This window comes from Vombatus ursinus, unplaced genomic scaffold (genome assembly GCF_900497805.2).
Source record: "Vombatus ursinus unplaced genomic scaffold, bare-nosed wombat genome assembly UNPS02014786.1, whole genome shotgun sequence".
Classification (NCBI taxonomy): Eukaryota; Metazoa; Chordata; class Mammalia; order Diprotodontia; family Vombatidae; genus Vombatus; species Vombatus ursinus.
The window spans coordinates 554,958-566,339 of record NW_020954564.1 but is presented as its reverse complement, the minus strand read 5'-3'; the positions used below and the strand labels follow the sequence as shown (position 1 = coordinate 566,339).

Genomic DNA, 11,382 nt, shown 5'->3' with positions numbered 1-11,382 from the left:
CAGTCAGCCCAGTTTACTGGCCACTCCCATCCAGATCCTCCCGAGACCCCTCCTCACAGTCACTTCAGACTACTTGGCCACTCCTAGATCTCTCCCACAGTCTTTCTGCACATAAGGTCTATCTTGCCTCCATTAAGGTCCTCAGGTTCTTAAAATCAAGCCAATGGCTGAGATTCACTCTCGTCAATCACAAATGTATCACAAATGTCCAGCTTCCTTAAGAGTCTGTCCAATATGAGGAATCTGTAATAAACCTTGTCATTGGCTGAAAGAAGGCTTGGGTCAAATTCATTTGGACAGGACTCGCGTGTCACTATTTTGGGGTCCCAGCACCCATAAGCCCCAAAACCTCAACAGTCATCACTACCCAATTGCTGGGGGATGAAGCTCCACATGGAGAGAAGGGTATGGCCCATGAAAGAGCTTTTCTCTCTTCTTTTCTTTTCTTGTTTTAGGCAATTGGGGTTAAGTGACTTGCCCAGGGTCACACAGGTAGTAAGTGTCAAGTGTTTGGTCTGAGGCTGTATTTGAACTCAGGTCCTCTTGACCTCAGGGCCAGTGCTCTATCCACTGTACTACCTAGCTGCCCCTTCTCTCTTCTCTTCCTTTTGTTCAGTCAGGTAACAAGGGTTTAGGGAACTCCTACTGTGTACTTAGCTCTGACTTGGTATTCTTAGGGAAAGAAAAGCATAATGCATATCCCTGCCCTCCAGAAGCTGACATGAAACATCTGTGACTAGCCTGCGATTAAAAGGTATATTGTAGACTATAGCCTGTGTTGTGGAAGTTCAAAGGACAGAGAAGTCAGGAGAGATCCAGAAGGTAGGACTTGATGTGGAGGACTGGGGTAGAGCAGAGACCAGAGAACATTCTAAATGGGTGTGTGGCAAACTTCTTTTCCCTCCTCTTCTTTCCTTAATTCCTTAGGCTCTCCCACTGTTCACACTTCATTTGTCAGTCCCAGCACTTTCCCTGTAGGGAAAGGTTCAAGTATTTGAAGGGCATGGTCATATGGCAAAGGACTACACTTGTTCCGGTTTTACTAAGAAGGTAGCTCCAGCCCAGGGGAACTTTGGGGGGTAAAATGGACAGAAGTAATTTCAGCTCAATGAAAAGGAAAACCCTCTGAACAATTAGAGCTCCCCAGAGTACAAAGGGTGCCTTGGGAAGGAGTGGGTTTCCAATCCTTGAAGGTCTTCTTTTGGAGGTGGTGGAAGACCACTTGTCTGAGATGCTATGGAGGGGATCCCTGTTCAGGTTGGACCTCAGAAGACCCTCCCAGCTTGGGGATAGGCTTTCAAATATTTGAAGGGTTATCACGTAAAAGACGGGTGAGACATATTTTTTTTTCTTGTCAGAGGGTAAGGCTAGGAGTAACGGGGTTAAGAGTCAAGGAGATAGATTTTAGCTCAGCCTAAGGAAGAACTTCCAAACAAGGCTGCTGTCCAGAAGTGGTATGGGTTGTTCACTCTCCCTCCCTTCTGATAGGGATCAAAGAACCAGTGCTGGAAGTAACCTCAGAGACCATCTGCTCCAACACCCTCATTTTATAGAAAAGGATTCTGGGGCCAGGGAGGTTCAGTGATTTGCCTAAGGTCATAACACAACAGGAAATATTTATACACAAGTAATATCAGGGGCAGGACTTGAGCCCGTGTCTTCTGACTCCACTGCAGGACATTGCCACGCTCTCATTTCCAAACAGATGCCAAATCTTGTTGATGTTACCCTGAATCCATCCCCTTTTCTCCACTCAGGGCCACCACTCTTAGTTGAGGTCATCATCTCTCTCCTGGGCCTCCTAATTGGCCACTCTGTTCACCAGTTTCTCCTAACTCCAATCCATGCTCCATAGAGTAGCCTAAGGGATATTGCCAAACACAGGTCGGACTATGTCACTCTCCTGGTCATGAAGATGCCAGTGGCTCTCTATTGCTTATAGGATCATATATATATTTAGCATTTAAAGACCTTCACCATTCTTCTAAATGATGCCCTCCTGGTCCCCTCTTAGCTGCTAGTATCTCTCCCCCACCCCCCACCCCCCCCAAAAAAGGGAATGATCTTGTGTTTGCTTTGTATGTATTCTGTATCTCTTCAGATGTGTACATGCTATTTGCCTGACAGTCAGTTCCTTGAGGGTGGGGGCTGTTTCATTTGTTTTTGTCTCCCCAGCACTCAGCACAAACTGTACCACATATTAGGCATTACATATATACCCACAGATCAATCACTGCAGAGATAGTGAGCTCTAATAAAAATTATCTCACACATCTACAAGGCTTTAAAATGTACAATCCAATTCATGTTTGCCAAGTTCCTACTGACTGGCAATGTGGCAGAGAGGGACAGCCTTGGAGTCAGATAGGCCTGTGTCCAAGGCCTATTGCCTCTGGCAGGCTTCTGAGGTACATCAGTGGGTACAGCTTCCATATTGAGAGTTCCTGATACTGATGAAATCAGTGGTCTGCCCTCTCCCTTCCCTTTCGCTATGTGCAAAAGGTTTTAATAACATTATGGGGTAGGCAGAATCAGTATTATTATCCCAATGTTATGGATGAGGAAATTTGAAGTCATAGAGGTAAAGTGACTTGCCAAGGGTCACCTAACTAGTAAGAGGCAAGACTTGAACCTAGAGGTTCCAATTCCTCCATAATGGTTTTTTCTTTTTTTTTTTTTTACATGAAATATTTTTACTATGACAAAGATATCATACAATTTTTATGATCTTGGTCTTTCCTTCTTGCCTTTGTACAAGGCCAGAAGAGAAACATTTGCAACTTCTACAACCTTGAATCGGACTCCAGGAATATTACCAACAGCATGACCTTTTTGACCAAATCCAGCAACCAAAACTTCATCATTTTCCTCAATAAAGTTCAAGCAGCATCACTGGAAACAAAGGCAGTGATTTTTTTGCTGTTCTTAATCAGCTGGACTTTCACACACTTCCAGATGGCAGAATTGGGCTGCTTGGCTTCCACACCAACTTTTTCCAAGACAATCCCTTTTGCGTGAGATGCTCCTCCAAATGGGTTGGCCTTCAAGGCGGTGCCCAAATGAGCTTTCTTGTATTGTTTGTCATGCCACTTTTGGTCTTTCCTGTGGCTTCGGAGCTTTCTAGCAGTACGAAGACCATGGCACTTACCCATGCTGCCACCATCCGGGCCGAGAGGAAAGACAGAAGGTTCCATAATGTTTTCTCTTCCATAGTGGCTCTCCCTCCCTGGAGGCCTTCAAGCTGAAGCAAGGTGACCCCATCTAGAGGGATGAATAGAGGAGATTTCTTCTCAGGTTGGATTTTGATGCCTTTTAAAATCCCTTCCAACTCTTGAGATTTTATGATTCTATGGTTTGGCTCATCTCTATGCTCCTAGCCAGTCACTCCAATTTCTGAATGCTTCTTTTGTGTCCCTAGGATTGATCATTCTTCAAGACTCTCATCATGTCACAGAGTGATGGACGCTTCATTACTGCCAATATAAGTGGCACAGAAATGCAGTGGGGAAGCATGAGAGAGAACTCAGGAAGTTACTGGAGAGCAAATCTAAGAACCGTGACCTATTTACCAAAGAGAAGTATTGCCAGCTCATCAAGGAAGTGATGGATGCCAAGGCAAAGGCAAAGAAGGAGTCCCTTGATTATAGGCGTTTGGCTATATTTGATGTGATCATTATACAAGGTGATGAGAAGCTGATTGAGTCACTAAAAGGAAAGTCCTTTGAAATTCAGTTCTATGTTCAGAGTTATTTGACATTTTGCATGAGACACATCACAGTATTGATCATGGTGGGTGTACTTGCATGGAAAGAGAATTACAATGGAAATACAAGAACATTTCAAGAGAAATCAGTAGATTTTACCTGATACTCTGCAGACCTTGCCAACAGCTGAACAGCACGACCAAAAAGAGCTTAGAACCAAAAGTTTTTAAGGAACTTAATTCGATGTGTCAAGCTGATCTCATTGACATGCAGTCAAATCCTGATGGGATTTACATTTTCATCTTGATTTTACAAGACCACCTTACAAAGTTTATTTTTTTATATCCATTTACCTCAAACGGGCCCAGGAAGTGGTGCAGGTCCTATTGGATATCTTCACAGTTTTGGGGGCACCCAGGGTTTTACAGTCCAAAAATGGCAGAGATTTTTCCATCCAGATAGTCAAAGACCTCACTCAGATGTAGCCAGACTTGAAAATGGTCCAGGGCCAAAGGCAGGGCTCCGTGGAAAGAGCTAACCGAGATGTCCAGAATATGCTGACCACCTGGGTGCAGACCAATAACACCCAGCACTGGGCTGAGGGTTTGTGTTTCATCCAGATGATGAAAAATTGAGCCTATCATGAAGGCATCTGAAGAAGTCCCTATGAAGCTATGTTTGGCTGTGAAGCCAAAGTTGGCCTGGCTACTTCTAAGTTACCCAAGGAAGTTATCACTCTAAGAACAGAGGAAGATTTAGAAAGGGCTGAAAGGTAATTGGAGAATAGTCTTCAAGGTCAACAAGACAAAGGCAGTGATGCTGGAAGGGACAGCTGGAATCTTGGGGAGCACCTGGAAGCAAATTCTGAAGTGACTAGACAGATCATTCCCACAAGGGGGGACCTAGGTCTTCCAAACCTGCACAGTGTGTGAGAAAGAATGCCTGGATATCTGCTGTTGCCTTCAGTGTGACCGATAACTCCATGAAAGCTGTGGTGTGGTTCCTGGTAATGAGAATCAGGACTATGGGGTAAGGATTGCTTTTACTCTTTGCCACAGGGCCAACACAATAAAGAGATACTACACAGAAGCTCACAGCAGCTTGCTTATCCAGGCTCCCAAAATGATCAGTCAGAGTCCAGGACACCAGTTCCCTATTTGGGCTCAGTAGAGGCAAGGCCATGCAAACTTGGCCCAGATTGCAATGTGCTGAACAAGTGGTTTTTGGGGAGACAGTTAATAGTTTGCCCCCCAAATCTAATTATTGTGGACAGACCTCTCCAGAAAAAGCAAACACTGCACAGCGTGGCATCCAAACAACCTCCAATGGGAGGGAAAGGAAGTGCTCTTGCATTCAGAAGTGTGACCCCAAAAGATGCAAATGTAAACGAGAGGTAATTTTGTGTAATTCTAAGATGCTATAATAGTTTAGACTGTTGTAACAAATGAGAAACAGACCAGCCTTTTCGTGGGATTGGATCCTAATTAAATATTCACTTTAAAAACACTCCTTCTTGATTTTTTGGGGGGGTGGTGAGCAGGAGTAGGTGAGGTGGGGTACTATGGAGTTAGGGATACCTATTGTAAACAGAGTAACTGAGAACCTGGGCTATTTCATTAATTTATCTGTGCTTAAAGGTACTTGAAGCAGGAAAGGGAGGAGAGAGAATCCAGAAAGGGTGATCTGGGCCCAGGAAGAGATTATAGCTTTAGCAGGATTATAGAGATATGGTAGAATATAAAGATAATCTAATCTAATTCCTCCGTGAGTTTGGGTAAGTCACTTAAACCTCCCTGGCCTAAAGTTTCCAAACTTGTAAAATGAGGGCATCGGACTAGATGGTCACTTCCAGCTCCAAATTCATGGTATATTACAGAGGAAGCTCAGACAGGTTACCCAGTAGGCAGCAAAGCCAGAATTTGAACCCAGGTACTCTGTCTCCCAACCCAGTACTCTTTCTATGATATTTTGAATTCACTCCTGGGCCTCATTTGAAAGGTGAGAGAAAAGAAGAATGACACAGAGGACTGGCTGAGGGGTGTGGGGGAAATGGAAAGATGAGCTGGGATCCTTACCCACCATGGTCTTAAAGCAAACCTTGAGTCAAAAACCACAGAAACCTGTTGAATACCCAACCAAATCTCTATTTTAAAAATTGAAGTTAAAGCTTTTTTTTTTAAACCACAGCCTAAGACAATGCAAATCAATTCAAACAGGCATCAAAGACAGATGCTTTCTAAAACCAATGAACAAGAAAAATATAAAAATGTTTTCGTAATAACACCAACTCCCATTCTTTTGGCATTTTAAGGCTTACAGAACACTTTTTTGGCAGAGATGTCTGCACTGAACTGAGGGATGTATTTGGGGGGCACTGAGCTCAGGAATAAGGATATGTATTTGGGAGGTAGAGCTGAAGGAAGGGCAGAAGGTGGGAAAAGAGGACGCATCTGGAGGGGATGAGAAGTGGAGAGTGTTTTTTTTCCAGCTGGTACACAAACACAAGCATAATAGTTGAGGAATGGGGGCAGATCTATAACCAGGATAGGAAAAGCAGAGCTTGGCTACAGGGCATTATTGAATTTAGAGGGCACCTAATTGATCACAATAATATGTGTGTGAGGTGGGGAGAGACATACATATGGAGGATGGTAAAAGTTGTCAAGACTTCCAGTACTCAGTTCCTCTGGCAAATGTGGTTTTTTTGCCACTGAAGGTACCACAGGGTCTGGGATGTTGGAGTTGGCCATTACCTCTTTGCCAAGCATAGCTTTAATACCCAAGAGCCTCTCAACCAAGTCAGGCTAAGAGTGGGATTCTGAGCATGGGAGTTAATTAATAGGCCTGCAATCTTCTTTTTTTTTATAACATTATTCTTTTTTTTTAATTTTTTTTTTTTTCAGGTAGGCAATGGGGTTAAGTGACTTGCCCAGGGTCACACAGCTAGTAAGTATCAAGTGTCTAAGGTCAGATTTGAACTCAGGTCCTCCTGACTCCAAGGCCAGAACTCTATCCACTGGGCCACCTAGCTGCCTCTTTTTAAAAAAAAAAAATTTTTTTTTTTGGCTTTTTTCTTTTTGGTGAGGCAATTGGGGTTAAGTGATTTGCCCAGGGTCACACAGCTAGTAAGTGTCAAGTGTCTGAGGCCAAATTTAAACTCAGGTCCTCCTGACTCCAAGATTAGGAGGCCTGCAATCTTAAACCTTTCATATGAAGGACAAGCTGGGTAACTCAGCACAGGGGTAGGGATGGGCAGGGATGAACTTAGGCTTGTCCTGTCCCTTCAGAAGGGCCTGGGCAGTCAGTTACCCTACCTTCTCTGCCCCCAGCTGGCCTGAGTTAGTAACCTGGGTTGGCCAAGGGGCCAACCTAACTTTGGCCATAGAAGTGGTATGACTGCCCTGCTTAGTGGCAAGAAGGAGGGGGCATCCTTTGGGGACAAGTGCTTTAAGCTCCTGCTCTCTTGCCTAAAGAGTTCTGTGCCCATTCCTGCTCTGGATATCCCTGAAGATTGGGTGAATGAAATAGGTTCTCAGTCTTTTGCCACCACTTCATTTCCCTGATCCTTCCCCTCCCTCCCTCCATCCCTACTCCCAACCATTAGGGCATTTATCTACTTGGCCTAAATCAGGTCTACAAGTAGGCTCCTGTTCCCATTGCCTTTGAATCTCCTGGGAGGTTCCAGTCCTTTGCCATCTCTTGCCCGGGGCCAGGCTCACCCATCAACATCATCATCATCAACTGTCCAGGCTTAAGCCTGCCTGTGGACAGGAATGGTGATGATGGAGGGGAGAGGACTGACTTTCTTCCCCCTCCCCCTCAGATATCTCAGTTTTTGCTTGGCCTTGTATAGCCTACGTAGCACCTCAACTCAACATGTCTTAACCGGAATTCCTAATCTTCCTCCTAAACATACTACCCTACAAACTTTCCTATCTCTATCGAGGAAACTGCCACCCTTCCAGTCATCTAGGTTCACCACCTCAGTCATCCTTGACTTTTCACTTTCACTCAACCCCTACATCCAATCAGTTGCCAAGTCTCATGAATTTTCTTCCTCAACATCTCCTGAATCGATTCTCTTATTTCCACTAATAGCCACCACTCTACTTCAAGTCCTTATCGCTTCATTCTTGAACTATTTTAATAGCTTTATTGGTCTTCTTGCATCCAGTCTTTCCTTTCTCTAATCCATTTTTCTCACAGCTGCCCAAATAATTTTCCTAAGGTACAGTTCTGGCTATCACCTCTCTTGTTCAAAACCCAGGAATACATTTCCCAACTATTCCCCTCTGAAACTTTATCTTCTTTCAAAGTTCAGCTCAGATACCTCCTTCCTGAAACCTTCCCTAACTCCTTTCTCAAATCACCTTGAATTTAATATTTACATGTATGCTTTAGTTGAATGTAAGTTCTCTGAAGGCAGGGACTATTTTCTTCATCACTGTCAAATCTCAGCTAAAATACCACCGAAACCATCCCCACCCCTCCACATGCCCCCCCTCCCCCGCCCCCGGCCTAAAGCCTACTGGTATGGGACTCTCTTTATTGGTAGAGATGAATGCCCTTCTCTACCTTGCATGAGGTGCAGGGTAGATCTGTCAGGAGGTGAGGGAGCTCCAGGCTTTGTCAGTGCCCCTTTGGGAACTCATCATGCTGGTTCACCCAGCTTCCAACTTTGAGAGAGAAGATGGAAGAGGCCAACTCTACTTCAGGTTGCTGAAGGAAAAGACTCTGGGAAGACATGAAAGGAGCAAGTAGTTTCCATCATGTCCCTATTCCCAACTTGCTACTCTAGAGACTTTGGAGAGTTTCCCCTTGGGTGAGATCCAAGACCCTCTCTCAACTGAGCTGGTTTACCTCATTCCCAATGGGACAGCTCCTTCAATCTGTATTGTCTGGTATATGTTCTCCTATGTGTACATTCTCTGATTTCTGTCTTGTTATGATTTGTATAAATGGGTTTCTTTGTTATTTTCTATGTGTGTTCATTGTGGAAATAGTATTAGGTGGGAAAAGGTTCAAGCCTTGGTTATAGAGCTTGGGGTCCCCATTCCCACCAAAATGACAAAGTGATCAAAAGTTAAATGGAACTCAGTCATACCCCCTAAATGAACAATATTTAAAGAAACAAAAAATATATTTCTAGCCTGGTACTCCCTCTTTCTGAGGACAGGAGATTGGCTTCCAGCCTCAATCTCCTGCTTCCCCTCCTAGAAGGAATGAAAGTCTCCCTTGAAGAAGGGATGGGGGGACAAGAGGCTGGAGATGTCTCTTCTGCCCCCCTTTGAGCCACACAAGGACAAGTCCTTGCCACTGGTGGGTCTCTCTCTATATCTGGGGGTGTTCCATACACTATCTTCTGCAAGAAGCCTTTCTTCCTTAACCTTAGCGTATCCCCTCTGAGGTTATCTCCAATTTGTCCTGGATATGTTTTGTTTGTACATACTTGTCTGCATGCACGTTAGACTGAGCTCCTTTAGGGCAGGGACATCTTTAGTCTTTCTCTGTATCACCACTGCGCTCAGCATAGTGCCTGGTACATAGTAGGCACTAAATACATGCTATTAATATATAATGGGTAATACAGTGCCTAGCATAATATTGCACATAGTAAGAATACTTTCTGAATTGAATGTTCACAGTGAGAGTTGTATGTATGGGCACGACGACAAATTCATATATACCTGCCACTAACTTTATTTGTGGCATTGGGTAAGTTATGTTTACACATCTGAGGGCACTTCTGGCCATACGTGCACAGGAGAGGTTTTAGGCTCTCTACCTTCATCCAAGTCCCTTGAATTTGACCCCAGCAACACTGGGAGAGGCAATAAAGACTAGCAGAAAAATGCTGGATTTGGAGTCAGCTGACCTAGTTCTTAGTTCTGCCATTTACCCCTTTTGTGACTTTGGGGCAGACACTTAACTTCTTTGGGACTCAGTTTCCTCATCTGTAAAATGACTAGATGAACTTCTAAGGCCCCTTTCAGCCTCTAAATCTGTGATGAAGAATGAATATAAGAGAGGCCTCAGCTTTCTGCCCTATCCCCACCTGTACTAACGCCTCCTAAATGGTCTCTTTCATCCCGTTCCTTCCCTCTCCAATACATCTTCCACACAGTTGCCAAAATAATCTTCCTAAAGTATGATCTTACTGTTCTTTCCCTTGCTCAAGAATATTCAGTGGTTTCCTTCTGCTCCTAGAATAAAACAAAACTCCCTGTTTTACTTTTGATTTATTTATTTTTTGCTAGGCAATAGGATTAAATGACTTGCCCAGGATCACACTGCTAGTAAATGTCAAGTGTCTGAGGCTGAATTTGAACTCAGGTCCTCTGACTCCAAGGCCAGAGCTCTATCCACTTTGTCACCTAGCTGCTCCTCCCCCCATTTTACTTTTAAAAAAAAATAGTATTTTATTTTTTCCAATTACTGTAAAGACAATTTTAAGGGCCAATTAAAAAAATTTGAGTTCCAATTTTTTCTCCCTCCCTCCCCTTTCCTCTTCCTAAAACTAAGCAATTTGATATGGGTTGTATATGTACAATCATGTAAAACATTTCCATACTAGTCATGCTGTGAAAGAAGAAATAGAGCAAAAGGAAACACACACACACACACACACACCTCTGGAAACAGTATGCTTCAATATGCATTCAGACTCCATCAGTTCTTTTCCATCAGAGGTCCTTTGGAATTGTCTTGGATCATGTATTACTGAAAAGAGCTAAGTCATTCACCGAACAATGCTGCTGTTACTGCATACGATGTTCTCCTGGTTCTGCTCATTTCACCCTGTTTTACTTTATAAGCTCTTCACAATCTGTCCACCTTTCCAGGCTCATTTCACATTATTCCCCTTCTTGCACTCTACAGTTTAACCTAACTGGTTTATTTGCTGTTCCCCCAACTTGGTATCCCATCTCCCACCTCCATGTCTTTGCACAGGATTACACTTCTTACCATCCTCTGACTTCCTTCAAGCCTTCCTCTAACTGTCACCTTTCCTGACCCCTCCCTCCCCTTTTACCTGTTGTATCCTCCTTAACAACTGGGAATGTTTTTCACTGTCCTTTCCAAACCCAGCACAGAGGACATGGCTTTTCACCAAGCAGGTTCTTGATAAATGCTTGGAAGCGACCTCATGATCCGTTCTATGATTTATCCCTCTTCTTTCCCCCTTCTTTTCTAGATGCAAAACCTCCCAGTTACGGCTCTGGGGTAGGGATGGGGGCGTAGAATGGCAGGGGGCAGAACTCAGGGAGTGTTTGTAGTCTGCAGAACGGGAAACCTCTCCCAACATGGGCACAGCTTTGGGCAATTGCGCTTTTGGCGCAGCAAGTCCCTTCTCGCGGCCCTTAGCCCCGGTCCTGTCTCCTTGGAAACGCCAGCTAACGTAGGCAACGCTTAGAGAGAAGAGCCTGCGCCATGCAGCCACAAGAAAAGTGAGCAAACTGGCGTTCTGGTCTCCTCCACTAGCTTAGGCCTCCCGAGCTGCCGCCGCCGAATCTGCCGCGGGCTACAACGCGCCGCCTCAACCCACACGGCCCCGCGGACACGAGGCCACCTCTGCCTCCCCCGCTCCCTCCCGTACCCCTCTTCATTCTAACCTGCGGAGAGGGAGGGGCGCTTATGGGCGAGTGCGCTTGCGCAGAACTCCCGCCATTCTTTCCTA

At 44.6% G+C, this 11,382-nt stretch overlaps 1 pseudogene; it reads right to left on the bottom strand.

Annotated features, from left to right (window-relative positions):
- Positions 1 to 2,721: 2,721 nt before the first annotated feature.
- On the bottom strand, positions 2,722 to 11,371 carry LOC114047188 (annotated as a pseudogene).
- Positions 11,372 to 11,382: the final 11 nt, after the last annotated feature.